Raw genomic sequence first — 13,074 nt, 5'->3', positions numbered from 1 at the left:
CTATTAGACGGCCGGACTATAGCTAGAGACTACTGAGCGTTCTCGATCAAAAGTTTACACACGAGCCAACACACACACACAAACACACACACACGCACTGGCACGTTTCCCCCCCCCCCTCACTCCCGCTCCCGTATCTCTTCAATTTCCGTGTTATGTTGGCCCGGGCTGAACTACTTTTTTGTTTTGTTTTTGTTTTTTGGCATAGAAGAACCGCTTGAAAGTTTGATATCAAAGTAAAACGACACTGTTGTTGGACTGTGTCTACATCTACTACACTTTGTCCGCCATCTATGGGCGCCTGGAGCGACAGTCTTCCGGCTTGCCGCCCGTCCCTGTCCGCTAATGTAACGGATGGAATATCTAATCCGTCAGATTTCCAACCTCCGTGTGTGTTTGTCTATCCATTTGCTTTCGTCGATAAATCTGGCGACGACTGCTTCTACAAATATATATACTACTTCCTCTTCTTCGTACATGTACAAGACATCCTTCCTGTTTTTGGGCCCCCCTCCCCCCTTTGAAAAGCTCAGCTCCTCCTCGGATTCTCTCTCGTCGTCTGGTTGCGAACATCAATTTACATATTGCCGCAACAACACACGACTGTCACCATCCGTCAAGATAAACGAACCATTTCCTTGGTTTTATAGCAAGCCAAGCCAAGCAGAGCACAGCCCGAAAAAACTTTGTCTCCGTGTCTTTAACCGACCGAATTCGTCCGCAACGACACGTTTCCTCCTAGACTAGATATTTATTCCGGCCGGATCGCGCAGTTCAACAACCCTGCCCCAGAAGAAGAAGAAGAAAAAGAAAAAGAGCGGGCGAAATCTGACTTTCAAATCTCTTCTCTTATTCTTTCTCTCTTTCTCTCTCTCTCCAGTAGAAATTGTCATAATAGTATTTGTAAGCTATGCCTCATTTCTCTCTAGACGTTTTACACGGGACCACCATCTACAACATGTCCGTCTATTATAATATGTATCGGTTCTCGGATTCCTTGTGCTAGACGCGGATGGCTGTTGGTAGGACTCGACTGTTATATAATATGGTATTGTTGTTATTTATTTATTTTTTTTTTTTGTCGTTCTATGCAGCTGGACTTTGTGCATTTGAAGGGTCTTACATTCAGTCCTTTTTTTACTTATTTTGATACTTTCTCTTTGTGCTCTGGATGTTGTAGACCCATTAATTCTTTATGCGCTATACATATATAGTCTGTTGTACTGTGCCCTATTCAAGCAACAAACTGGACAGAGTAGAGTCTATATATTTCTATCAGTCGAAATAATATCATCTCTTTTTTCTTCTCTTATTTATTTTTTAAAAGAGAATAAGTTACATACAAAGAAGAGCATGAAGACGGACGATCTGGGTCCTTTCTCCTCTTCTTCTCTCTTTCCTCTGTCGTAATGAGTCATATGATTCCCGGACGCCATATATCAATCTCTCATCTCCGGCTAATCAGGATCATGTCAGATTCTATACGCTCCTAATACCCTGCACCATCAGCAGGGTATAGGGTAGCTGGCAGTAGCAGTAGTGTGTTCTGTACGTCGTATATGTTAGACATGTATACACGCACTGCATTATTACTCTAATAACGACAACTGATGAACGACGACGAGCCCTGGACACACACACACACACGCCGGAGAGAAAAAAGAAAACAAAAAAAGATAAGGTCATTTATATGTTGAACCCCAATCACGTTCATTCCTCCCTCCCGTTGTCCCGACTGCTGCTTCTTCTTCATGTTGTTGGATCGACAAGAGTGGCGTTGTGCAGACTCTAATGGGCCTAAATTGACCCCCGGCCGTGAGCAACTATTATCGGAACTCTTCTCGTCGTTATATAAGAATCGTCCCGTCGTTGAATCTTCTTCAACGTCTACCTATGTTACAGCCGCGACCTGTGTGAGTGTGTGCTGCTATAGTCGGAGAAATAGATGCGACCCATTTCCTCTCTCGCCCGCCGTTCGGTCCCAAATAGAAGGTCCCCCCAGCAAATTGATGTCGACGGATGTTGTTGACACACGAGCCTGCATTGTTAGCGGATACGTGGGGGCGTCTTTTCTTTTCCCGTCTACGTGTATACGTCCGACGGCCTGGAAATTCGATGACTACACGCCGCATATACATACATACACATGCACGCATACAACTGTCGGGATTATGTGGACGTTATATTGGCCGTCAAAGCGCAGCCCAGCCAATAATTAAAAGTAACAAACAACAACATCAAATCCCCCCCCCCCCCCCACAACAACAACACACGCCCCGTTTTTCTTTTTCTCTGGGAGGAGACCCAGAGGGTGGAGAAATTGTACCGCAGTACCGCCCGCGTTCCATGGGGCGTCCAACGTCGTATCCTGTTATTTTTCCTCCCCCTCAAAAAAAACGAAATTGATACACAGCATCAAGCGCAAAGTTTTTCCATTCCTAATAGTCGGTGCTTGTGTGCGTTATGTAGGCCGAATACAAGAGAGAGAGAGAGAGAGAGTCAGAGCTCAGCCAAATAGTAGAGATATTCATATGTGTGTGTGCGCCCATGAATAATATCCGCCCGCAACCGGAGACTCGTCGACTTTTGTTTTTCTTTTTCTCTCGTTTTATTTCCTCTCTCACAAACTATTGGAAAGACAAGACGCGTGTTGTTTCTTGTATTTATTCGACCCCGATTTTGTCTTCTTCTTCTCCCAACGCAGTCGGAATTCCAATTTCATCCGTTGAGGAGTGGAAATCCGTGAAAGTGAGGGAGAGAGAGAGAGAAAAGTCTTGCACGCACGTGCGGGACCCGAAAATACCAACAAACAAAAAGAAACACGAAAAAAGTTTTCCCTTTGACTACTTGTCGATATGCAAAACTCTTTTGAAAGCCACACCGCGGGATCAAAAGAGTCACGGTGGTACCTAAATGTATTTGACCGGAAGTTTTATTCCACCCCCCCCCCCACCCCAACTCTTCGCCGGATGAGATATTGGCTATTTAATCGGCTTTTAATACCTCGGGGGGTTATTTTCAACCACCAACTGAGCTTCTAACGCAAATCTATTAGACGCACCGACGTCTTCCTGTGTCTAATCTTTCCACAGCCCGCAGACATTAGAACGTCAATTCAAAAACGTCCCCCCGCGTTTGGAAATCTCCATCGCCATCAACCGTCAGGCGCTTTGTCCTTTTTTACGACGCGTCAAATGCTGCGGGACAAGTCGAAAGATGAAGAGAAGCTGCTGGCGGTCCGAACAGCACCGACCGATCGTCAAGTCCGCCTTGGATGTACATCTACTAGAAATAAAGATGGCAAAACATTTATTAACAATTCGTTAGATATCCCACCACTGACTGCTGCGGCTCCACTCGAAATAGCTCGTCTGGCGGTGTTTTTCGTCATGACGCAATCAGATTGTCGTCGATGTCGAACGAGAGGCGCTGGTGGTTGCAAAGCAAATCGACGCTCAAAAATTTGAATTTTAAATTTCTGTTGAAATCGTTTCCTTTTTTTTTTTCCTTTTTTATCCGAGAAACTTGTAAGTTTATACCTTATCAAATCAAACGGAATGAAATGAACGCCGGATAAACAGGCAGTTATATTTCGCAACCTTCATGTCTTTCTGAAATTCAAAGTGGCTCATTTCATAGTCAATTGCTTCAATTAGGAAGAGGTATTATAGCGACGTTTAGCGGGCGACTGATGGGCTTCCCAGACAACGATAACATCAAACCACACGGCCGTTGTTGTTGTTGTAACATACAAAGAAGATGAATAGAGCGACTCATCTATGATTGTCTATTATTTTATCCAAATGGATATGGTTTGCGGTGATTTGACCGCGGCTGTAAAAACAAATTCACCGAGTCGCATCTCTTGTATGCCATACGATCCGGCTATAATTAACCTTCATTGTTTCTGATGACGACATCAAGAGGTCATTTTTCACGCTCTTTTCTTTCGTGAACTGCATCCATCCGCATTCTAAAAATCCGTCGAGATCCAACGGCCATTAAAAAAACAACAACAACAGGCCCGAAATAATAATTTAAAAAAAGCTAAAATATAAAAATAGGTATCTCAAAAAAGAACCGTGGAGAATTAGGGCCAGCATCTCATGCGGTCAGATTCTCAGGTGGCTAATCATCATTGGAAGACGGACTCGTACGGTTGATTAGTTCATTAGAGCTCCGTGTGTGTGTGTGACGAGAGTGAGCTGTTCGTGCGTCGGACCAGTTTGATGAGTTCCCGCACACAGAAAACAAGAAAAAGGACCTTATATAATATGTTCTTTTTAAGCGCCAAAAGAAAAAGAGACGTTTTATTTTTGGTGGGGGGGGGGGGGTCTCTTGTCTAGCTCTAGCGTGAGCCGCCGTATAGAACAGACACCATTTCCATCATCATCTCGTTTTTTCGCTAGAGACGAGCGTGTGGCACCGCCACTCCACCCGGCCGGTTTCGGTCGCTGCTCTTTTGCTTAGACGAGTTCACCATGATGAATGGAAAGGGATCAGCGTGATGAATGAGCCCCGCCGCTCGGCCCACGACCCAATCATAAGCAGCGCAGCGCCCAGTCCTGTCGAGCTGCTGCTCCTTCTCCCGCACAGCTCTTGAGTTGGCCGCGACTGCTTTGCACGCTCACGCCATGTGCCTGGAACGCCATAAATATATGTGCTGCCACACTACTGAACTGCGCCCAACCGGGCAGCAGCAGCAGCAGTTGCAACATTCATATTTTGATTAGAAATATTGTATAGCATATACACACCCGAGTGTGTGTGTGTGTATAGTTATTATAACAGCATAGATGGGCTTATATTGTAAATATAACCGTCTTTTATTGGAATAGATCAAAATATGGGAAATAACCGGATGGCGCTGGCCAGATCGGCAGAGATTAATCAACGGCCACTTGCTGTGTCCAGTTGTAAGGTCATCGCTTACATATAAAATATCTCCGCAAGTTCAACTGATCAAAAAATGAAAAAAAAAAAGAGGAACCTGCAGGTTATAAGATGGAATATAAGTGAAAATGGTCGCTAGGGGGGTGCAACATCTATTATTCTCGGCCAGCGACAGCGCGGACAACTTTCAATTGCGTAGAGGGACGAACCCGACGGAGAATATGTTGTATAATATATTACAATCCTAAAAAAGCGGTCTAATAATATACACACACACACACATGTGGACATTTTTCTCTCTCCCCCCTTTTCTTCTTGTGGCTCTGGTGGTTTTTGAACGATGGCGCGCAGCCCTGCGGATCGGATCTATATAGTCGCCAGCTTCTTTTGACATTCCTTCACGCCAATATACTCGACACACTTTGTGTGCACTGCCCTGGAGCAGAGGCTTATAACATGCGCCGCCTTTTTATGTCGGGCGATCGATTGGAGCGATCGATCGAAATTCAGGGAATAAGAAAGAAAAAGAAAAAGGCAAAATAGTCCATCGTAGTATCAAATCCCGCTAATGATTTCCCCGCTAAAAAATACGCGCGTCTGTGCTGGGCAGGGGCGCCGGATGAAAAGCCAAATGTCGTCGATCGATGTCGTCGTCGTCGTCGTCATCGTCGACCGAGAAGAAGTTGACTGGTGCCCATTCCTGTGTGCGCGCGCGCACTTTGAATATTATTAGGAGCCGCGCGCGCGGTCTCATTGGCTTTTAATCCACACAAAAGACGCGCTGGATATGTGCGGGAGGGGGTATCATTTTCCCTACGTAATAATATGAGAACTGCTTCTGCTTGGATTCATATTACATTGGCATCAGCAGCAGCAGCAGTAGCAGCCCTTTTTTTTCCATCCGGCCGACATTCCTCCTCCTTCTTCTCCCCCCTCGGGGAGAGAATGCGCTCGACTAAAAGAATTTTCTGCACGCGGAGACACACAAGAGCATCTCTCTCTCTCTTTCTTGAAAATAAAAAAGAATTAGAATAAAAGGCGCGGGCTATTCAAATCGACCCAACCCGAGTATGGATTTCTTCACGCAGTGCTGCATGTCTATGCAAGAGTATTGAACGATTTTTACTTCAGGGCGAAGAAGGGAGTAGGAGGTTGGACGAAGAAAGTTGCGCTGGCTTTTCTTTTTATTTCTCTTTCTCTCTCTTTCTCTCTTGCTGCAGCAGCAGCAGCAGCACTGGATTAGATTGAATCGATGTCCTCGACCGGTTGGGGCTTCGTTGAGGGAGTCGGCTGTATATTTTCCTTCTTCTTGTTGTTCATCTTCTTCTTCTTTCCCTTTTTTCTTTCTTATTTCGGGGTAGAGAAGCATGCATTTTCAGTCTGCCCAGCAGCCCCCCAAGCAGTTATACATATACAGTGTGCACAGTATATATATATAGAGAGAGAGAGAGAGGAGAGAGAGTCAGCAGAGCCCGGGCTGTTCCCTTATGGTCTTTCTCGATTGCTGCTGCTCGAGCTCTTTATCTCTCTGGCTTCCATGCCGGAGCAGTTCAGACTTCCAGCAAATTTCCGGCACCCGAAAATCCATCCAACATCCTTCCCCCCCCCCCCCTCCCCCATCTCCTCCTCCACTCAGTATGTGCCCTGTATATAGCCGCCAGCAAGACCTTTAAAAATAAAAAATAAACGAGTATTCCTATTCCTTATTTTCTTGTTGGAAAAATTCCCTTTTTTATTGGTTTTTTTGTTTCGTACAAACTTTGATTCGACAAGAATCGGATCGATCCGCGCCAGTGTGTGTGTGTGTGTGTGTGTGTGTGATGCCCGGAGGTTTTAACCTTTTAGATTTCGGCAAACAGGATTTATCTGACTACATGTATAAATGGCACTGTACAGCCTGTGGGGTTTCAGTCAAATGTAATCAGCCAATGAAAAAAGGGAAAAAAAGCACCGGAAACGTATTTTTTTTTAAAGGGGGGTGGGGATGAAAAAGTTCCAGCATCTGCATAGTACATCTCTTGCGTCATCCATCGCGCCGCCATTGACGTAATAACTATATACGTCTTGTCATGAAATAAAATATTGATTGAGCTCGTCGTCGAACCTCAGTGCGTAAACAGAATTGATGTCCTTCTTGCGTCATTGAAAATACGGGAATAAATCAATCAATCAATCAAAAGAATACCAAAAAATACCAACACCGAGAGAGAACTTGTTCAGATTGGTCGCCAAGTGGCCGCCGAGTGGCCCCCTTTTTCGCCCCCAGTATAGACACACGCATTTAAGTAGCGTTGACAATGAGTGGGACCACGAAGAAACTGCGTTGGCCAGCGCTTTCCATACATGAGCGCACGGACGACATTGTAATGTAAAGGCGGAACGGATGTGCAGATCGCCCAGCAGCTATTTCTTCCATCTGATGCGCAGTTTCCCTGGAAATTCTATTCCCGTTGGATGCTGAACGCGGCGACAATTGGACGTGTGCCCCCCCCTTCCTCCCGGTATATATTGTGTAACTTGTATAATGAACGATGAGCGGATTTTCAACTGCAATCGAAATCGCCGAAAGTTTCGAGTCTTCCAGCATTCGCTTTCGAACCCGAAAGTTTTCGGGCTACTACTACCACTACTACAACCGATGTCACGAAGTTTCCATGTCGGCGGGGGCCACCATTGTCTAATCTCGATCAACACTCACACAGCAGAAAAGAGCCGGGCCCGGCTCAGCTCTCCCAGCAACGAATGGACAGGGCCGTCCGACGATCGACTTGTAATACGCGCGGACGTCAAAGTGACTGAACAACCCAAGAAATAATGGAACAAGAAATATAAAAAGAATCAAAGGCAATTCAGTCCGATAGACAAACAGAGAGAAAAAAAGAGAGAGAAAGATGTGCCGACAGGATATCGTCTCTTCGTCATTGTCTCTTATCTTTTATATTGCCTTCATCTTTATATTATATCTGCACTCGGCGGCTGCATAGCGTCGGGCTCGCCTCTCTCTCTCTATATTGTCTCCGAGATTATGTTGAGCTATACAGCAGACGAGCGATGATCGAAAAGGGCAGCCCGCACCACACACAGATCATACCAAGACAAACATCCATTCTTCTCGTATTTCCGTTTTTTTATTTGTTTTCTCCCTTCTTCTTTCTTTTTGTTTTTCGGGATTTTGTTTTGGGGTTATTCCGCCCCCACACTGCATACAGGCGACGCGTCTATATATCCACACGATGTCGTGATTTTTCATGCGCTCCGGCCGAATAATAAGAATCCGATCCATGAACAACAAGCGTTTTTTCAGCGCGCTCAATTTTTGTTCTGGGAAATCTTAAAAAGTCACGATATTGTCGTCTACTCAAACAAGAAACAGGAACATCAAGGCGCGGCTGTGGGAATTGGACAGAGATGGAACGTGTACAATTCTGATATCATACTACCATCTCAAGACAATCAGCGGCTGGTAGTTACACACACACACACACACAGAGAATAAGATTCCTCGCCATGAGCATTTCATCAATGGGAAAAGATCACGGCGGTGATTTTCTTTTTTCCCTATCAAATACAAATAAAGTCGTCGGCTTTCGTCGCTGATGGCGCGCGACTCGATTCGTCTGTGCGGAATTATATAGACGCAGTTCGCCCACACGTAAGAGACGCGTCGTCTTGGCCGGGCTCCATTCGCGTTGTGCGAATCAGGATCCCCTTTTTATTTCCTTCCTTGTGCGTCTGTCGACGCGCATTGATCGATCCCCCAGCAGGGATAGCACTACAGACACTCTAGTCCTTGTTAACTCAACAGAAGCTCATCACTTTCTTATGTTTATGATGATTATCATTATACGTTGGTCACTCCCCGTGATAAGCTGGCTGTTGTGTAGACTCACGTCGAGATCCCACGCTTTTATACGATATGCTTCCATTTCCGGTTGGACGTTCTTTCAATCTGAAATGATAAGCGGAGCTCTGCTGTGTGTGTCGGGATTGAAAGTCGGGCAATCAAAATATTATTATCGCACGATCGATAATGTTGTCTGGTTCATAATGATGGAGTAATTCCCGCTTTTAGCTCCATGGGAATTCCTGGGTTTGCTGAACAACTCGATTATATAAAGCGGGGTGGGTGTGGGTGGATGCCAGAGACGCGATACGATCATCGGGTGAGCTATCGGGATCGTGATAAAGTGAACAAAGGCGACGCAGCAGAGCGGCCAGCCAAACGGAGAGGAAAGTCATCGTGACGACGCCGACGCATCGGAACCAAAATACTAAGCGGTGCCGGCAACTTATCGTCGGCCACAAAATGGGATAGAGATAGCGAGGAAAAAACGATCATGCGGCACAAGAATTTCGTGACGTAATTTAATAATGAATCGCATCGACGAAAAAGTCTGAAAAACGAGAGAGGCAACTAGACAACAACATTTCCATCTAACGGCAACCCGCACCGAACAAAATTTCTTTTGAACATCACATTTTCCCAAAATTGCCAAATATCACATTTTTGGCGAATGATTTCGACCAAATTCAAGATTCTCGCACCAAAGGGCTGATACATGATGCACGACACATGTATCCACGTCTTATTATTATTTTGATGATGATGATTATTTGTTGGCTGTCACTTAATAATCTTGAATGATTGGATCCCAAGCAAAGAACCCAAAAGAAGACTAAAGTCAACGGGTACGCAAGGAGGAGGAGGACTGTCACGTATAGGACACGACGGAGGTGGAATTACCGTGAGATGACAACGGCATTAACTGGGCGACCCCTGGACGCGGTCAGTCTGGCGGCATATCGACCCGCCCCAAGAGAAGATTGCATTCGAGATTTATTCCCACTGGATATAATGTAAGACTTAAATATTTGTTAGGACACAAAGAGAAAGAGGGGGGTCAAGTCCTTTTATGACGGGAAAGCGGCTGAACGTCACGCGATAGACGATGAAGCAAAAAATAAAGTCCCCCCCTTTGAAAATCAAGTCAGATGCTGTGCTCCTGCTGCTGGGGGTCTATTATTACATCTAGGGAGAGACGCCCAGGGTCTATCCAACAGTCTGCTACACAAAGTTCTATATTGCTATCATTATAAAAGACAAAGGCAGCCAGAAAGACGATCCTGGCTGCCCTTGCTCCTTCAAACGCACCGTGAATCCGACGACTCCCGCGTCTACATCAAGGGGACCCCCGAGCTATATAAGGTTACTCTCGTAATATTTGCACATACGGCGCCCAGGCACCGGCAAAGCCCAAAAGTCTCTCTCAGCTGGATGGTGAGCGCTGCTGTGTGTCTTTGGCAGGCGAACAAAACAGGCGGAGGAGACACACACACACGGTTTATGTACAGTATGTAACGACCGTATAAACAAATGAAAGCGACACACACACCCACCCACCCCATACGAAAATATCTATCGGCGCGGTGGATAGGGTTAGACACAAAGGATAGAATTGAAGAAGATTCCATCATCTATCAAACGAGAGGCTGCTGCTGCCGGCTAAAAAAGAGAGGAGCTGCACGCTGCAACGCTGGTCGTCTCTTGAGCGGTGTTTACGTATCAGCAACAGCCATCGGGTTATTTATACGTTCTTCTCCGGACGATCAAAGGGGGGAAATAACGGCAGTTGAATTTTTTTGGGGAAAAAAAGGCAGGAATCATCGAGAACCCTTTTTTTTTCATTGGTGGCTACACACGACTGATGAGATGAACGGGGAAGAAAAAAAACAGCTGGTGGAGAGTAGTAGTATACTAAGAGGGGGGCTGCTATATAGTACCACGATGGTGAAATCAGCCAACAAACAGTTTGAAGAGGGGCCGCTTAACAACAAATGTCCCGGCAGTTAACCGGGTCTAGCATCATTCATCGCGGCCAGGAGCCAATGCAGGAGATAGAAAGGTACATATAAAAAAGGATACGACGTCGAGACGTCTCTCACCACACCCGCTTTTCCCATTAAGAAAGAGCTGGGCGACAGGTTGAGGAGGTCATCCATCCATTTTCCAATATCTTTTTCTCTCTCGACTTCCGCCACACCCCAAAAATTGCTCACGTCCCCCGTTGTACAGACAAGGGGCTAATCTGTGTAAACTACAAAAATAGACGCTGAGCACAATTGCCATTCGATACTGGCGGAATTTGCATACACATACGATAAAAGGTTCTCTGGGTGACGAAGACGTAGTGTATCTCTGTGTTGGATGCGTGCGTTACACCCGCATATGGGTTGTTATTGCAGTTGATCATACGGGATCATTCCATGTACACATCCATCCACAGTGCATACACAACAAATCGTCTCTTATATATGGTCTATAGTCCTGCTGAGAGAGAACTGCCGGCGCTCTTCGACGGATATAAATTTCATTCGGAGAAAGGAAAGAAAAACGAACGTACCAGCAACCAGTAACCAAAATATATAAAAAAAAATATGCGCCAAAGGGAAACAGAAGACGAGGCGAAGCAATTTGATCACGCTCGCGCTGCCAGCGCTCTCCCGAATTATTCAAATGATATGTTATCGCGTTCCCGGCCCATAAGTGAATATTTCAATCGCATTTCCCTATATATTTTTTTTTGTTTTTGTTTTTACTTTCGTCTCATCTTTCGTCGGGTTCTTTGCTCATTCTTTTTGATCCAGGTGCCGTTTACAGAGCCCATGCCAGACCATAAATTTTTCACGCGACGGCGACGAGTCGTGTCGGTTGGCAATAACTATAAAATAAGGAGCGCCCAACACACACACACACAACTTTTTTTTGTTTTGATTTCTTATTCAACCCGCCCCTTTTGTTTCCCCCTTGCATAACCCCGCAGGATCACAGATTTCTCTCCCTCACGTCTCTTCTACTTAGACCAAATGTCTTTCGGGAGTCTTTTGCACATTATGTAGCGAAACAAATGGATGTCGCCCCCCCCCCTCCATTTTTTTATAATTTTATCCGAGTCGGAAATATAATGCGAAAAGGAAACATTCATCATTCTGTTTTGTATAGGAAGAAACTTTCAAGTGCTTCTCTTTCCAGGGACTGTGAAATTATTCCGAAAAAAAATCCTGATGAATATCTTTTACGAGACACTAATTCAGTTAACAACCATCTCCTTAAATCTGCATTATAAGCTCTCGTCGTGCAGGATTCGGGAGTCGTGAAGCGCAATAGGAATCTGGACAGGACATTTGTATCAAAGAAGTAAATGCCATTTGATGTCGCAAAAAATAAAAATGAAATTTTTTTGAAAAATGCCAAATCGGCAACTGATGTCTGGCTTGATTGAGGCCTTTTTCATCGTCGGAGCATGGGCGATTGGGGCGGTGAGAATCCCAAGTGTAGTGATGAGAGAGAGAGAACAGAGGAGAGCGAAGTGGGGCGGAGGCAACCATGAACAAGACGCTGGGTTGACTGGGTTGTGTCAAAAGATTTGCTCGTCTAGCACTTCTCTCCTAGTCTCTTTTTCCTGTCAAATGTTTAAAAAAGATCTTATTTCCCTTCCACACACGCATCGTCTATGCGATTGAAATCTTTCGTCCATCTCAGCCAGTTTTGAAGCGTTTCAGTCATCGAGTGTGTTGAAATCTCTGACATTTTTATTTGATATAATCCCTCCCCCCCCCCCCCCTCTCTCTCTGAGTTTCTTTGGCTATTCACTTGAGACTCACGAGATATTCCCCTCTCCCGTTGAAATTTCTTCTCCCAAGACCCAAACAAACCGAAGACGGATCGACTCTTTATAAAACACCAAAAATAAAAATAGATGAATATATCCCTTTATTGAGCGCTTGAAGACACTGGAATAGTGCCGCAAAGTAATCCGCATTGTTCCTCTCAGTTCATTATGACAAAGGGATACGGGCCACAAACAAACAAGTCGACACAATAAAAAAATGCGGACGCGATTTTAGAAACAAAAACAATGCGCTAAATCAACCAGCGATTCTCGCAGCAAAAGGCCATAGAATCGCACGCCATTGTTATTCCGTAGAAAATCCAGCACCTATTAATTGTTCTGACTGATGAAGCGCTTTTATAACAAACAGTTTCTCCCAAATGGAATAGCGCACATCTCGGCAACACGACATGAAAGCTGTTCGAGAGAAAAGCGACTTGCGCCGTTTTCATTTTGATCCATTTCGGGAATACATAAGATATAAATTTCCTTTTCGTTTCTCTATACCCCC

Source organism: Daphnia pulicaria, chromosome 6, assembly GCF_021234035.1.
Source record: "Daphnia pulicaria isolate SC F1-1A chromosome 6, SC_F0-13Bv2, whole genome shotgun sequence".
In the NCBI taxonomy this organism is placed as follows: domain Eukaryota; kingdom Metazoa; phylum Arthropoda; class Branchiopoda; order Diplostraca; family Daphniidae; genus Daphnia; species Daphnia pulicaria.
Note: the sequence above shows the minus strand (reverse complement) of the source record.